The sequence below is a fragment of the Enhydra lutris genome, unplaced genomic scaffold (assembly GCF_002288905.1).
Source record: "Enhydra lutris kenyoni isolate GAN:26980312 unplaced genomic scaffold, ASM228890v2 scaffoldscaffold6, whole genome shotgun sequence".
Lineage (NCBI taxonomy): Eukaryota > Metazoa > Chordata > Mammalia > Carnivora > Mustelidae > Enhydra > Enhydra lutris.
The window spans coordinates 45,132,854-45,148,238 of NW_019154090.1; positions in this window are offsets into that span (position 1 = coordinate 45,132,854).

Genomic DNA, 15,385 nt, shown 5'->3' on the forward strand with positions numbered 1-15,385 from the left:
TAAAATGATGGATGAGGGCCCAGCTCCTCATGAATGGCTTTAATGCCACCCTTCCACTCTACTCTTCACCAAGAAAATTAATTTACTGGTATCCATTAACTACTTGCAGTTTGGTGAGCTGTGGAATCTTTTTGTGTGAGGAATGGTTTAAATTTTATGTTCTTGCTGGACATCTAAAACCAGCCACAGATGAGTAGCAAACCTGAGATCATCGTGCCTGATACTTCCTCTTTCACACAAATAGATCATCACTTCATTCAAGTAGGCCAGCATTTTTGTATTAGACAATCCCCTGATAAAAAGGGGCTTCCTTCAGTACCCAACCTTCCAGAATTATCACTGAGCCAGGACCTGTGGGAAGCATATGTGCTGGAGTGTTCACACACCCACAGAAAACTCCCAGACTAGAGCATCAGGTGGTCTCTACTTACCCCAAGGGCCAAACAAGTCTTTACACACTCCCATGATAGTTTGTAAGGAACACTTACGTTTTCTGAAAGGTTTCTTGGTTACTCATTTTCCAAAAAAAGAATCTATACTTCTGAGGAAGCAAAGAGCATGTGTGGGTTTTTCTGTTTCCAGTTTTGCACAAAGTACAACATCAGTTACCAGTTTAAAAAAGAAAAATTCTAGTGTTCTTTCACTAACATACTTAATGAAATGGTTGTTAACATAATATACTCATAAAATAAAAGTAGGTCATTTCTTTTTTTTTTTTTAAGATTTTATTTATTTATTTGACAGAGATCACAAGTAGGCAGAGAGGTAGGCAGAGGGGGTGGGAAGCAGGCTCCCCACCAAGCAGAGAGCCCGATGCAGGACTCAATCCCAGAACGCTGGGATCATGACCTGAGCCGAAGGCAGAGGCTTAACCCACTGAGCCAACCAGCCAACCCAAAAGTAGGCCATTTCTATTAGAATAAATTCTGGAGCTGGTAGGGGATCAAATGTAAACATTGAAGTCATTTTTACAGACAAGAAATACATTTAGGTAAGTTTCATAAAAGCCCAGAAAATAAGTTTAAGTCTGATAGCAGGCAGGAGAAATATCTGCGATGAATCCAGTAGACCAAATATTTCTATTTCTAGTATATATGGACCTCATACTGTTGATAAGAAAATCACCAAAATTCCAATAGAAAAATGGACTAAAGGTATAAATAAAATAATTCATAGAAAAAACACAAAAAAGGAACTATCAATCTTACTACTAGGCAAAGATCTATAAATCGAACAAACTGGGATGCCATTTTTCTCTTCTTAAGTCAGCAAAGTGGTTTTTTGTTTTTTTTTTTAAAGATTTTATTTACTATTTGACAGACAGAGATCACAAGTAGGTAGAGAGGCAGGCAGAGAGAGAGAGGGGGAAGCAGGCTCCCCACTGAACAGAGAGCCCGATGTGGGGCTCGATCCCAGGACCCTGGGATCATGACCTGAGTTGAAGGCAGAGGCTCAACCCACTGAGCCACCCAGGTGCCCCCCACCTTTTTTTTTTTTTAAGATTTTATTTATTTATTTTACAGAGAGAGATCACAAGTAGGCAGAGAAGCAGGGGTGGGGGAAGCAAGCCCCCCACTGAGCAGAGAGCCCAATGCAGGGCTGGATCCCAGGACCCTGGGATCATGACCTGAGCTGAAGGTAGAGGCTTAAACCACTGAGCCACCCAGGCGCCCCAGCAAAGTGGGTTTTTTTTGTTTTGTATTTTTGGTTTTTTTTTTCAAAGTGGTTTTTAAATGAGCAGTTAAAGGAGCACATCAAAACACCACTGGTCAGAGAATAAATTCAGACAGCTTTTAATAAACAAGTTGAACTTAAATAAGTCTATACTCTTTAGCCTTATAATTTCCCATATAGGAACCAACCTAAAGAAATAACAGGAAAATTTGTATATACACATAAATACCCATCACAGCACCTTTTATGTACAGATATCACAGCACTATTTTTTTTTAAGATTATTTATTTATTTGACAGACAGAGAGATCACAAGTAGGCAGAGAGGCAGGCAGAGAGAAAGGGGGAAGCAGGCTTCCTGCTGAGCAGACAGCCCAATGTGGGGCTCGATCCCAGGACCCTGAGACCATGATCTGAGCCAAAGGCAGAGGCTTAACCCACTGAGCCACCCAGGTGCCCCCACAGCACTGTTTAATAACATTAAAAACTGTAATTAGCTTAAGTGTTCAATGGGAGAAATAAAGAGATTATGATATATTTGTCAATGGAATATCATGTATGCAACCACTGAAATTATTTTATGAATGTATCATGACAAGGGAAAATGTTAATATTTTGGGGGGCATAATGTTAATATAATGTTGGATAAAAAAGATTAGATGATTGTGTTTATACAATATAATGCATATGTTATACTGCTGTGTGAATAGATACATGCATCTGCCATTCTGCATAATGCAAGAAAAAAAACAAGACCCCAAAATGTTAATTTGGATTTTATGCAATGATTTCTATTTTTAGCGCTGTGCCTTTCCAGATTATTATAGGAGCATGCTTACTTTTGACAACCAGAAAAAAGTCGCTTAAAAATAAAACAGATGAGAACTTGAACAGCATCCTCTTAAAGAAACAAAAGAATTCTAAGAGTAAAGCTTGGTAACTTTCCTGAATTATTCAGCCTCTTTGTTAAAATATTTTCATTTTCAAGCCCATATAGGCCCATAAAGCAAACTAAACACTTCCGACCAACTTACTAGAGAAATTAAGTGGATTCAGAGATTTATAGTAATGGCTGCTGACAGGAGGTGTCATGGCTAAGTGCCAAAAAGGTAATTAGAGGCCCTTGCTACATGGCAATTGCTTCTGTAGTTTAGCTGGGCCAGTTATGCTTTGCTTCCTGGGTCCTCTCAAGGAGGAGTCGAGGAGTTCACCATCATGAAGGCAGTCCAGGAGGCTCATTAGGTGTCCCTCAATTAGGTCTGGTGACATGAGCCTCTGTTTAGCATTTGAGCTGTACATACCTGTGACAGCTTAGTTAGGCTGGACCAGAATCACAAGGAGCATTGCATCTCTGGTTTCTCAAATGTAAGGAGTGGTGGAGTTTAAATGAAACCAAATGGCATCTCCAAAGGGCTATGAAGCATAAACCTGACAAAAAATGGAAGATCAGAAGTGGCCTGTTTCATCAGAGACAGAGATAAAACCCAAGGCATGTGCTTATGTGCAATTGGCAGGAGATCCCCTTTTCCCATTGTCTTAGTTGGACAGACTCTGAGAGTAGGATGTGGACACAAGAATTTGATTTAGAAGGTCATTCCAGAAACCCAGTGAAGGAATGTGACCATGATTAGGGAAGGGAGGCCCCCCAGGATAAGGTGTCTCAGTGAGCAGGTTTTCACTGTGGGCAACGAGAGAGCAATCTTACTGGAGACCCTCTGAGGAAAAGTGTGGAGAACAAGTCACTGTTTTCCTACTGAGGGGTGAGTAAGCTGGGCTATTTCTCTGCTAGTTCCCATCCCTCAATGGGTGAAGTGTGTGCTTTGGGCATTAACCAAATCTCTGGCATCAAACTGCCCTGTACAAGTTAACCACCCTCCTGGCCAGAAAATGCTGTTGGGTATGAAGATGCAGAAAGCTACAGAAGGAACTTCTGCAGGTGAGTCGGAGGAGCTATGGAGCATCTGCTATATCAGGCCATGCCTCAACCACCTCATAGTAAATCCACTGGAACTTGTCCCCCGAGCTTTTCCCCCAAGAGCTACACCATATATTTTGAACTCCTCGAAATGGGCCTGCTTTGCTTCCAAATGGTCATGAATTCTTATTAGTCTCTGTCTTTGACTTCTGGAGTCTTCTCAACAGCTCCTTTCACCTGGTATGGTCTGCCCAAAGGTCAGCTGAGCATGATTCCTTGCCATTCATCCATCTACCTCCCCATCCATCTATTTTGATTGGAAAAAGATGGAGAGGTATGGGAAGGGAAAAAAATAAGAGAGGAATATAGCTCTGAAAGAGATAGAGAAGCAGAGAGAAAGAGTCTTCAAGATATTATCATGTAAATAGATGTGAAATCGGCTTCCATACAGCAAATTGGAATGAAAAGAGGGATCATGTAAAGAAGGGACAAAATCCATGTAAACTTACCACCTTTGCCCGTTGGAATGGACAATTCCCCTGTAGGAAGGTACCTTGAGGCTATGCAAATAATTTGTTGTTATACTTTTGCCACCAGTTTTTTCTGTTGATGTTTCTTACCTGGAACAATTATTACTGTGGTGTTTGCCAAATGGTGATTTTCTAATTCCTTCCTGCATTCTACATTTATGAATTGGAATTTTGTTATAATGAAAACCTTTCCCTTCTCATTTATTTATTTATTTATTTATTTATTCAATTGTTTTTATTTATATCAGTACAGATGCCTGGATACTTATTGTAATCTATGATGATGCATAGAATGGTCTATTATTATTATTCTTTGGTCACTTGAAATGTCCCAGACCTGAGGACCAGGGTTTTCATGTCTATTTGCCACAGAACGCTACATGACACCATCCCAGGTTTCCTGTGGTTTCCAGAGATGCTAGTATCTGCAAGGTTGAAGAGGCACTAGGATGGAGATAATGTGAGTTGCATAGCCATATCTTTCCAAACTCAAAAGCAAGATTTGGCAGGAGTAAGTCCAAGTTATAGAACATGACCTCTTCTTTATTTGCATATTTACCTCTGTGCTTCTTTTGCCTTTGACAACAGAGTTCTGACATAATCAGGATATTGGTTTAGCAGAAATAATAAGCAGCTGTTGAGTCCTAATCTATGCCTAAGGCTTGGGGGTCTTCAAAGATGATTGTGGTATGGGACCAGCACAGAGGCTGTCTCACTCACCAAAGTCAGCTCTCCAGCACTGTGACATGGACTGAGGGGGATTTTTATGTGTGGTATCCTCTCAGGAAGGCAACAAATGAAACTCAAGTCAAGTCTGTGGTTTGACATTTTCAGAGTAATCTACAGTGGTGGCAACGTGTCAAAATTACTTTCTTGAACAGAAAGTTGGACTGACAAAGAAACTGAGGGCTCTGTACTGCTTGTCACAGAGAAAAGAACAGATTTGGGAAATACCCAGAGCTCAGATCACTGAGGTCTGAGGAGGGAAGGTGCAAGGTCAAGGACAAAACAAGGCAGAGTGCCTTAGGCCATGAGCTCCTGAAACAGACAGCCTGGTTCCGAATCTTCAGTGGTGGCTGCTTTCTAGCCTGGGCCATTACTGAAACCTCCTAAGCCTCACTCAGTTGCCCCATGTTTTCCATGGGCATTTTACATAGGGTTGAAAATAAGAATGAGTATGATGTGTGGGATTTTCTCCTTTTGCTTCTCCAGATCCACTCTCCTCTCCTCTCTGCCTTGCTCCTCTCAGCCTTGCTCTGTGCCCAGGAGACCAGTCTCTTCAGGCATCATCACACCAGTGGCCTGGCCTGCTAGTTGGGTATGGCCAACGGGAATCATCTGTAAGAGACTGGAATGTGGTAGAAGAGAAGAGTTAGGGATATTTGTGCTTCTCCCCCTTCTCCCGTCCTGCAGGCTTCTCCCAATGCCTCCCCCCTGCTGCTATTCCCACAGGGTTTCCCATCCCATGTTGGTTCCTTGGGCCTGCTCTCACCCCTGTGTGTATCCCTTCCTTAAACTCTCTTTGTTCAGGCTCTTTGAGTGTCACCTGTTACCAGGCAGATTCAGACAGGCAAATGCAGCACAGAGCTGCTGGCAAGAGTCAACAAATGTCCCTCCAAAGCAGGACGTCAGAGGTGTGCCTCAGAAATGTTGTAGTACTATATCATAGCTTCTCCCATTACTCTTGAAAGCCACAATTGGCTGGTAACAAATACATAGTTGCTTTAGGAGGAAGCAAAGGGGGGTTGACATTCTGGAGCAAACTGGCGTAAATGGAGCCAAAACAGGATCTCAAAAACCGAGCATTGCAGGATTAGAGTCAACAATGGAGGGAGTTCTATCCTGGGACTCTGGGTACCGTGTCAAAAGCAATGAGCGCAAATACAGTTGCCATGGACCCAAGAGCCTTACTGGTGATATGACATAAACTGATTTGTGAATAAAAGCTCAACTGAGTGATTAAAACCTCACCTTTTAATGAGTATCCAAGAGTAATTTTGTCTGTATCCTTACCCAGAAGCAATGAAAAAAGAAAGTCCAGCAGAAATCCAAGTGTTATTCCCTAAATAATGAATGTTGTGCCCGAGTTTTCGCATCTGGGAGACCACCAAGGAGCCAAGCACCGATGCAATCACATGAGGGTTTATTTGACAAGCTTAAGCTTGGGCCCAAGTATACTTGACACAGCGGAGTAGGGACTTGGACCCCGAGCCAGATTATAGTCAGAGTTTTTAAAGGCAGAGTAGGGGTGGACTCAGAGGTGGGTGAGGACAAAGGGGGTGTTCAGAAGGGCTATCAGGGTAAATAAGACTGTCAGGATATTGAAGGCCTGGTTACTATCAAGCCAAGGCCATTTTTCCCTTTGATGAGGCACTAGCATGAAGACAATTGGGAGTTTCCTGGTGGAATGTCACATTCTTGTTATCAAGCGTCCTTGTTAGTGAGATTTGGGTTTAGAAGAAATTTAACTTTATTTAGGGCTTGAGGAACTGAGTTATTTGCCTCTGGAAATTGTGCTATTGTTAGATAGCTTCTTTGTTTGTAGATCTCTAGGACATTTGTAAACCAAGGGAGACTCCTGTCTTGCAGGATTGTGATCTCTGTAAGTTAACTGTTTGTCTTTTAGGGCAGTTAGAGGTGGCTGAGGAATGTCACACATACTGCCAAGGGGAGGGGAGTGGATGGAGAGGGGTGCAAGGTACCAGCTTTTGCTTTGCCAAGATGGCTGTACTTATGTCAGGGCTAGACTCGTGGTGGGTACAGCTCTGTTTTTCTTGGCCTCCACAACGAACACTTTGGTAACACCTTGCTTGATCAACTTGTTTTCCAGAACAATTTTGGGGAGGTGGTCTTACAGCTGTGATTATAGTGGGTGCACAGAAATAAGGGGTATAAGACAACCACCAACTGGGACAACTCAGTGAGTGACAGAGTGCAGAAAACAAAACTTATTCAGTAACCTTGCTGCCATGTTTTTTCAAGACATGGTTTGTAATGTGCTTACATTTGCAGTATGATTGCCGTGTAAGATAAAACTGATATGACTGGAACTAAACCACAGGTACAACCTGTAGGGTCTGAAGGATCATTTCAATTCACAAATTTAAAAATGTCATATGGAAAGAGACAATTCAGCATTCATTAACCTTGTCTGGGAAAAATGCACTCAGTGGAATGCTTCTAAAGATCTCTTTGTTTGTCAGTGTATTTCTGGAACTGAAACAAGAGTCAGTGCTCAGAGGTAAGAGGAGAACTTCTCTGACATTCAGCATCTCAGAGTCTTCAAAGAAAGGTTAACTTGCTTATTTGCCAATGAGAGGGGAAAGTGTGTCTGTGCACAAGGTTCTACTGACATAAATCATTTAGATAAAGGTGAAAAAGTTCAACATACCTACCTTGTTTACCTTGCGTCAAACAGGAAACCAAACCCATGGCAGATGACAAACACCCAGTTGTCTGAGCCAGTACAAAATTTTGGAATATCATTTTATTTTTCATATTATTTTATTTTTAAATAACATCATGGATAAAGTGAATTGATTTTAGAAATTTGGGGGGAAATTTGTCAACGATGTGTCTCAATTTTTGATTTGTAAAGTCAAAGGTTTTAGAGATAGTTCCATTGGAGAGAAAGATGTGTGAAAGAGAGACAGGGAGAGACAGAGATAGAGAGAGAAAGAGAATGCAGATAGAAAGCAGTTAGTGAATAGACCCAGACAGTAACTGGGACTTTGTGGCTCAGTCACTTAGCAGTTATAGGTTTAAAATTTGAGAAAAACTACTTCTCTTAGCTCAAGTGACCTCAACTTTCACACAGGACAGTGATACTAAAGGGTTGCCCTGGGTGCAGGGATGGCCGGGCACCTAGAAGGGGCTCAGGGCAAAATATCTATTATTGGTGTTCTTGGGGAGGCCATGATTTGCCCCACCTCCCCCTCCCCTTCAGCGTTAGCTGGAGATGGGCATCTGGCCCTTGAATGTTGAGTTTATCCTTCTGAAAAGTGACTATTCTGCCAGTAAAGGAAATGGCCTAGAGCCCTCTTCTCAGACATTGTTCAGGACATCAGAACCGTACTCTCTGCATGTTTACTCAAGTGAGAGGGTTCAAACTACTTCCTCTAATGGTTTCAGAGAAGGGCTAACACTTTGTCAGCTGAGCATGTTGGATCTGGCTGGCTGGGAATGAATAATTAAACTCCTGCCAACACAAAGTGCCCTGTAAATTCCTCAGATCGGCCTTCTGTTTCCTCCATAATGCATGTCTCCCCACTCCCCAAAGTCATCTTATCTGTGTTGTTCTTTAGCCAGAGGCTCACCTTGTAAGGCTTAAATGCTGCCCCTTCCCTCTTGGGCACTTTCTCAATAGCAGTTGTGTGTCAGCTTGCAGGGAAGTCCATGCCCACCCCCACCACTCTCCAGATCTGGCCGAGCAGGGCTGGAGTGGATTCACCCAGCCCTGTGAGGTCAGATCCTGTCCTAGCAGATTCAGAAAGAGACACATCAGCAGAAGGTAAATCAGGGGAGGCAACCAGTGCTTTTTTGCAGGTCGATATCCTCATGGAAGGAAAAGTTGGCCTAATTGTACAACATCCTGTTCCTGGAGGGCCAGTATTCAAGGGTGGAGAAGTACTTTAAAACAAACAAAGAATACTTTTAAAAGGGTGCTAGAATTGAAATGAGACCAATTCACCTCCAAGCCTGTTCCAAACATACTGTGAACTGTTTCCTGTCTCTACCCATCAATGGTGGCCTAGGATATTTCTCTAGGATCCTTGAACCCTAAGGGAACTGGCTCCCATCATGGACACCTGAGGCCCAGTGCCACAGGCTGCCCCTGTGGAATCACACATTTGAATGCACAATATTAAAGGAAGCCTTTTCCCACTGTGAGCAAGAGAAAGACATTAGTTTTTAATTTTGTTAATCTGATCATTTCGTTGTCTTAAGAAGTAATGCTCAGTCTTTCAGATTTCTCCCTCTTCTGCTTCTTTCCCAGAATCCTTGGCAAGATGACAATTATGGATGTTTGGGGAAAAGATTTAGGTTCCTTGGGTCTGCTATTCTCTTGCTCCTTCCTGGAACAAAATCCCTTTGTGTCCCTAGTTCTTACCTTACTGGTCTTTGAGGCTCCCATCTATGGCCAGAGGACTCAGGGTCAGTCTCCTGCCTACAGGGAAATTCAGTCAACTTCCTCTGGCTGGTCGACATCACCTCACCTCTGCCCAATGGCAGACCTTGAAACCATGTCAACTCTGCCAAATCCTCCAGCAGCCTGGTGCCTGACACCCACCCTGAAGCATCACTTCACTTAGCATCACTTCCCACTTAGCAGACCCCCAGGTAGTTCTTCATTCAGAGTTCTCAATGCATGGGGCCTATGAGGAAGCTAGGAGAACTGCATCTCAGGGCCCCACTAGCCACAGTGACTCAGCTGAGCCCCTGACACAAGTAGTCAGTGCAAATAGTTTATTTGGGAGGTGACAGTTGGAAACACCTCCAGGAAGTGAGGAAGGAAACAGGGAAAGGAGAAGCTATAATCACGCAAATTACCACTGTTGGCCACGGGGGCTTAATCCCCCAGGGGAGAAGTGAGCAACAGTGTAGAACACGTCTCAGGGTTATGGGCATGTTAATAATCCATAAAGATAATTGTGAAGATTACATGCAATGTGCATGCAAAGCAATTAGCACAGAACTCAGCTCATAGTAAGGGCTCAGTAGATGTGAGCACATCCTGCTTCCCTACAAGTTTTCCTGTTTGCCAGTTCTTTCCATGGAGTCTTTGGCTCTTAAGTTTTTTTTCCTGATGTCTTTGATCACTTCTTCTGTTTCTCACCCATTTTTATTTTTACTCTCCGAACCCAAGGCAGGTAGTTCCCAAGGTCTTTTTCCTGTTCAGTGAATCCATCCATATGCAAAGTTAATGGCAGAAAACACTCCAGTCCCTTCAATCCTAAAACAGAGATGTCTCTGGGGTACAGATTCCATCATACCACCAGCATGAAGCAGTGTGTGTTAAAATAAAACTTGGTCATTTCAAATGTTTTAGAAAGTGTAGTAGAAGCAGATGTTTGAATACTGATAAGTTTGCTAATACAAAGTGTTGTAAAGTACTATGGGGAAGTGCGTATTCTCATACCACTTTGGTGGGAGTCCCAATGTGTATGGCCACTTTAGAGGGCATCTTGACAGAAATTATTAAAACTGAAAATGCACAGACTTGTTATCACCAAGCAATTCAACCTTGGCATAACCATCATAGAGAAACTCATTCAAAAGAACACAGTGGGGGCGTCTAGGTGGCTCAGTGGATTCAGCCTCTGCCTTTGGCTCAGGTCATGATCTCAGGGTCCTGGGATGGAGCCCCACATTGGGCTCTCTGCTTAGCAGGGAACCTGCTTCCCACTCTCTCTACCTACTTCTGATCTCTCTCTCTCTGTCAAATAAATAAGTAAAATCTTAAAATAAAAAAGAACACAATGATATTCTTTGCTTTTTTGCTATGTTAGCAAAAAATTGAAAACAACTGCAATGTCCATCAGTAAGGGACTAGATAAATGAAAAATCATGTACTTAGATGATAGAATAACTATATAGGAGTTAAAAAGGAATAAACTAGAACTCAACATATCAACCTGGATAGGTCTATAAATAAATTAAAAGAAAAAGCAACTAGCAACCACTAATACGTTTTCTGTCCTTATAATTTTGTTTTTTCCAAAATATTTTATGGATGAAGTTATACACACTGTAATCTTTTGAGTCTGGCATTTTCCCCTTAGTTTAATGCATTTAAGATTCATCCATGTTGTTACATATATCAGTAGTTCCTTTTTGTTGTTCAAATATTTTGCCTCTTCTTTTATTGGGCTGTAATGTATGTAACACTGTTTTCAGAAATAAAAAAAATTTGGGGAACATGGAAACCAAACTCTCAATTATAAGCTCTGGGAGAACAGAGGGAACCAGGATTGGAGAACGGAATGGTCAAAGATTAAACTTTTTCTGTAATGTCATCATTTTAAAAAAATGGTAGATTACTATTTTATCATGTGTAATTGAAAATTCAACTTACAAAGGCAGCAGATGAAGTTGATAATTGCATTATTACGGGATCTCTATTCTTAGATAACATACACTAGAGTCTTTAGGAATAAAAAGCTAAAATGTATACAACTTAACTTCAGAAGGTTTGGGAGAGGGAGAGAGAAAGAGACAGAAATTAATTGAGAAAGAGCACTTGAAGAGGAAAGAGAAGAGCCTTCTAATGATCAAAAGCTTGAAGTTCATGGAACTTCCTTGGAGGCAGGCCGCTAATTTAGCAAACAGGGTTGAGGAGGGCAGATACTCAAATTCCATGAAGCAGGAAAAGAGACCAACTTGGAGCAGTATCTAGGTTCCAAATCAAAAGGAGAAGAGAGAGGAAGAGAGGAAGGCATTGCTCCTTCTGAGACATCGTGGGGATGCAGTGGGCTCCATGGGAAGAAGGAAGGGAGCAGGAGGATAAACCATTCTGAACTACCACCTCAGGGTTCAGGTCTATGTTTATGAAAGATTGTATGCATGAGGGGCTGTGAGGCTTTCATCCTGTCCTTCCACCTATGACAGTTGTCTGGGTCCATGGCTTCAAATTCTTTGGAACCTGAGTGATGTGACTCATACTTGGGAGATACCTTAGTGATGTAACCATATTCCCTTAGACCTTGTGACTGGAACAGTTCATGCTGGATGATGGAAGTCAGGGGTGCAATAGGGGGACCCACTGAAGAACTCAGAGGGATAAGGGCAAGAACTAGAATTTCATGGCTCCCCATACCATCCCTGTACCATTGGCCTTCCCATCCTGCCATTTTACCCTTGATTCATGATAGTGAAGAACAAACCCAATGTGGTTCGGAACATAGGTGGGTACCATGTCTGCACCAGTATAGGATATCAACACTAAACAAGAGACTTACTCTTCAATGCTGTTTTACCTACTTCTCACCTCATCTCTTGGACCTTCTAGATATTCCTACCAGAGTGCCAAGAGTTAACTTATAGCCACCAAGGGTTAACTTATACTAACATCCATGTGATGTTCAGCTTCCCTCCCAAGCTAAACTTTCTTCACCATTTCCCTGCCTCTGTCAGTGGCACCAGAGATTTCAAAATCCACTTCTGTATATTTTTCCTTTTCTTCTCAGTTGAAACTTTCATTAAAGACCATCTCTTCTGCCTTTGAAATTCCCTCTGAGACATCTCTTTTTTGTGTCAGCATCCACCAGTCCGGATGAGGAAGTAACTGCTGATTAACTGACCTTGTCGTCACTCTGGTCTCTCCCTGGGCATTGCTTCTGCCCAATGGTCCCAACTCCTTCCCTTCCTTCCCCAGAGCCCTCAGCAGCCTCCTACTGTCCATCTCATTAGTCCACTTATCAGTCATCTCTAGCTTAACTTCTAAGAAACCACTAAACTTTCATTTTTTTTCCTTCAAATTGTTGATGTCCATCATTGTCTCAACACTTCCATTGCAGCCCCCTTAACCCAGCACTCATCATCCATGAACCCAGTAACCACTGGCCTCCTTGGTTTTAGTTCCTCCACTTTATCCTACATTCTACTTTTGCATTTATCTTGTTTAAACATCATTTCACCAGGCCATACCTCTGCTCAAGAATGTCATCATCAGGCCCTGCACTCCAATTTTGCTCCTCACCCCCCTTTTTCTTTGTCCAACCAAGATTCCTCTACCCTCTCTGTTCTGTCAGGATCCTATGCCTAACCCTAATTGTATAGTCTCTCTCAGACTCTTCATTCTCTGTTCAGTCAGAATCTGTTTAATTTATGAAGATCTATGGACTCTTTCATGGTTATCCATCCACTCCCATCCCATTCTCTATCAATGTTAGGACCAGAGTGTTGGGAGCAATAGATTAGATTTTATATGGGCAGGGTGGGACTGAGAGTTCATGAAACCCCACAGAGGCAATCAGGGCCCTAAGTTTAGGCCTGGGAGAGAACCCATTACACTAATGATACTTCTGTGGGACTGGGATGCAGGAGACAATCAATCCTGGGAAGTAGGTCTATGCCAGAAGACTTTCATCTTTGGAAAAATGTAGGCATCCTAAGCTTAGAATGCCTTCAGAAGTCAGGTCAGTTCACACAAAGGAAGAACAAGTGGGAAGAAGATAAAGAAAGGAGAATGGCTCTGGCAGGCTGGCCAACATAAAGATATTGCATTCACCACACATTTTGTGCACTTGCTTGTTCTGATGTAGATCGTGCCCAACAATGGCCACCATAATTTCCTTCTCTCACCTTTACGCACATGTCACTCTACCATTGAATTTTTTCTCCTCTCCATGTATCTGGGATGTCCTTGTAACTGCTTTGGCCAATACACTATGAAGGACAGTGATATTCAGGGACTTCGAGCCTGAGACTTAAGAACCCTGGTGGATTCCACTTTCTTATTCTTAAAACATGGTCACCATGTGGAAAGGAGCCCAAGCCACATGGAGGAACCCTGAGACACTCAGTCTATAGTCCTAGTACAGCTCCCAGCCAAGATCCAACATCAAGCACCAACCACGTGAGTTTCCCATTGTGGACATCCAGTTCAGTCAAACCCCCGCATAGTTGGTTACAGTCCTGGCAAACATTATGTGAAGCAGAAAAAACACCAAACTGAGCCAAGTCAACCCACAGACTGGAAAGATAATGAAATGATTGCAGTTTCCAAGGTACTAAGTTCTGGAGTATTCTTTCTGTGATATATAACTAAAACACACTGTACAAATTTTTTGGCTTCTAATGAGAACTTTCTTTAGCCATCATTCATGACAACTAACATTCCAAGAGTCCAGAAGGCAAGGTGCCTGGCATGTATTTGTGGGGCACCAATTTCACAGTGACTTGGGTTCATATTGATTATTCCCTTTTCTCTAGGTATAGCACAGATGACCTCATCTATCAGTTGGTTATAGTCTATTTATATGCCACTTTTGTTTTTTAAATTATATTTAATATTTCTGTTTTTATCAACAAATCTCATATACTCAAAAAACAAGCTCGTATTTGTATCTTTTTTCTCCTATTGCTTATTGCAATATAAACATGCAACATATATTATTGAATTGAGAGTTCATTTCCAAATATTCTTTCATGCATATTGGATTGTCTTTTAAATCAAACTCAAGTTATCAAGAGACAACATTCATCTTAATTCAGCTTTATGCTCCATAGATTAACCACATAAAGCTTCCTGGGAAAACAAAACACAACACTGCAAATGCATACTTAAAATATTAAAAAATTGCTAACATAAATTTGGAAGAAAATCAGATAATTCTTATTCAGAGGTTTATAAGAGTGAAAAATGGATAATGACCAGAGATATATGAGTCAAAACCTGGTCCAGAAAGGAATCTTGGCTTATTTATAATGCCAGCATACTTATTAATAAAAGCTTCAAACATTGTATTTTTAGCACTGTTTTGGTTTCCTTTGGTCATGTGCCTAATGGTGTTGGGGGGGTGGTCAGGTTTGAAAAGGGACGTATAAGTAACACAAAAGAGGTCATCAAGATTCCACAGGAATCTTTAATTATCTGAGGCCATTTAAATCCCCTGAAACACAGCCTTTTCTGGAATCAAAATATAATTAGAAGGTTATTCTTTTTTTTTAAAATTTTTTAAAAATTTCTTTTCAGTATACCAAAATTCATTGTTTATGTACCACACCCAGTGTTCCATGCAATATGTGCCCTCCATAATACCCACCACCAGGCTCACGCAACCTCCCACCCCCCAGCCCCTTCAAAACCCTCAGATTGTTTTTCAGAGTCCATAGTCTCTCATGGTTCACCTCCCCCTCCCCTTCCCCCCTCAAATTTCCCCCAACTCCCTTCTCCTCTCCATTTCCCCATGCCTTCTGTGTTATTTCTTATGCTCCACAAATAAGTGAAACCATGAAATAAGTGACTTATTTCACTCAGCATAATCTCTTCCAGTTGACATAAAACCATGAAATAAGTGACTTATTTCACTCAGCATAATCTCTGTCCATGTTGACACAAAAGTTGGGTATTCAACCTTTCTGATGGAGGCATAATACTCCATAGTGTATATGAACCACATCTTCCTTATCCATTTGGCTGTTGAAGGGCATCTTGGTTCTTTCCACAGTTTGGTGACCATGGCCATTGCTGCTATGAACATTGGGGTATAGGTGGCCCTTCTTTTCACTACATCTGTATCTTTGGGGTAAATACCCAGTAGTG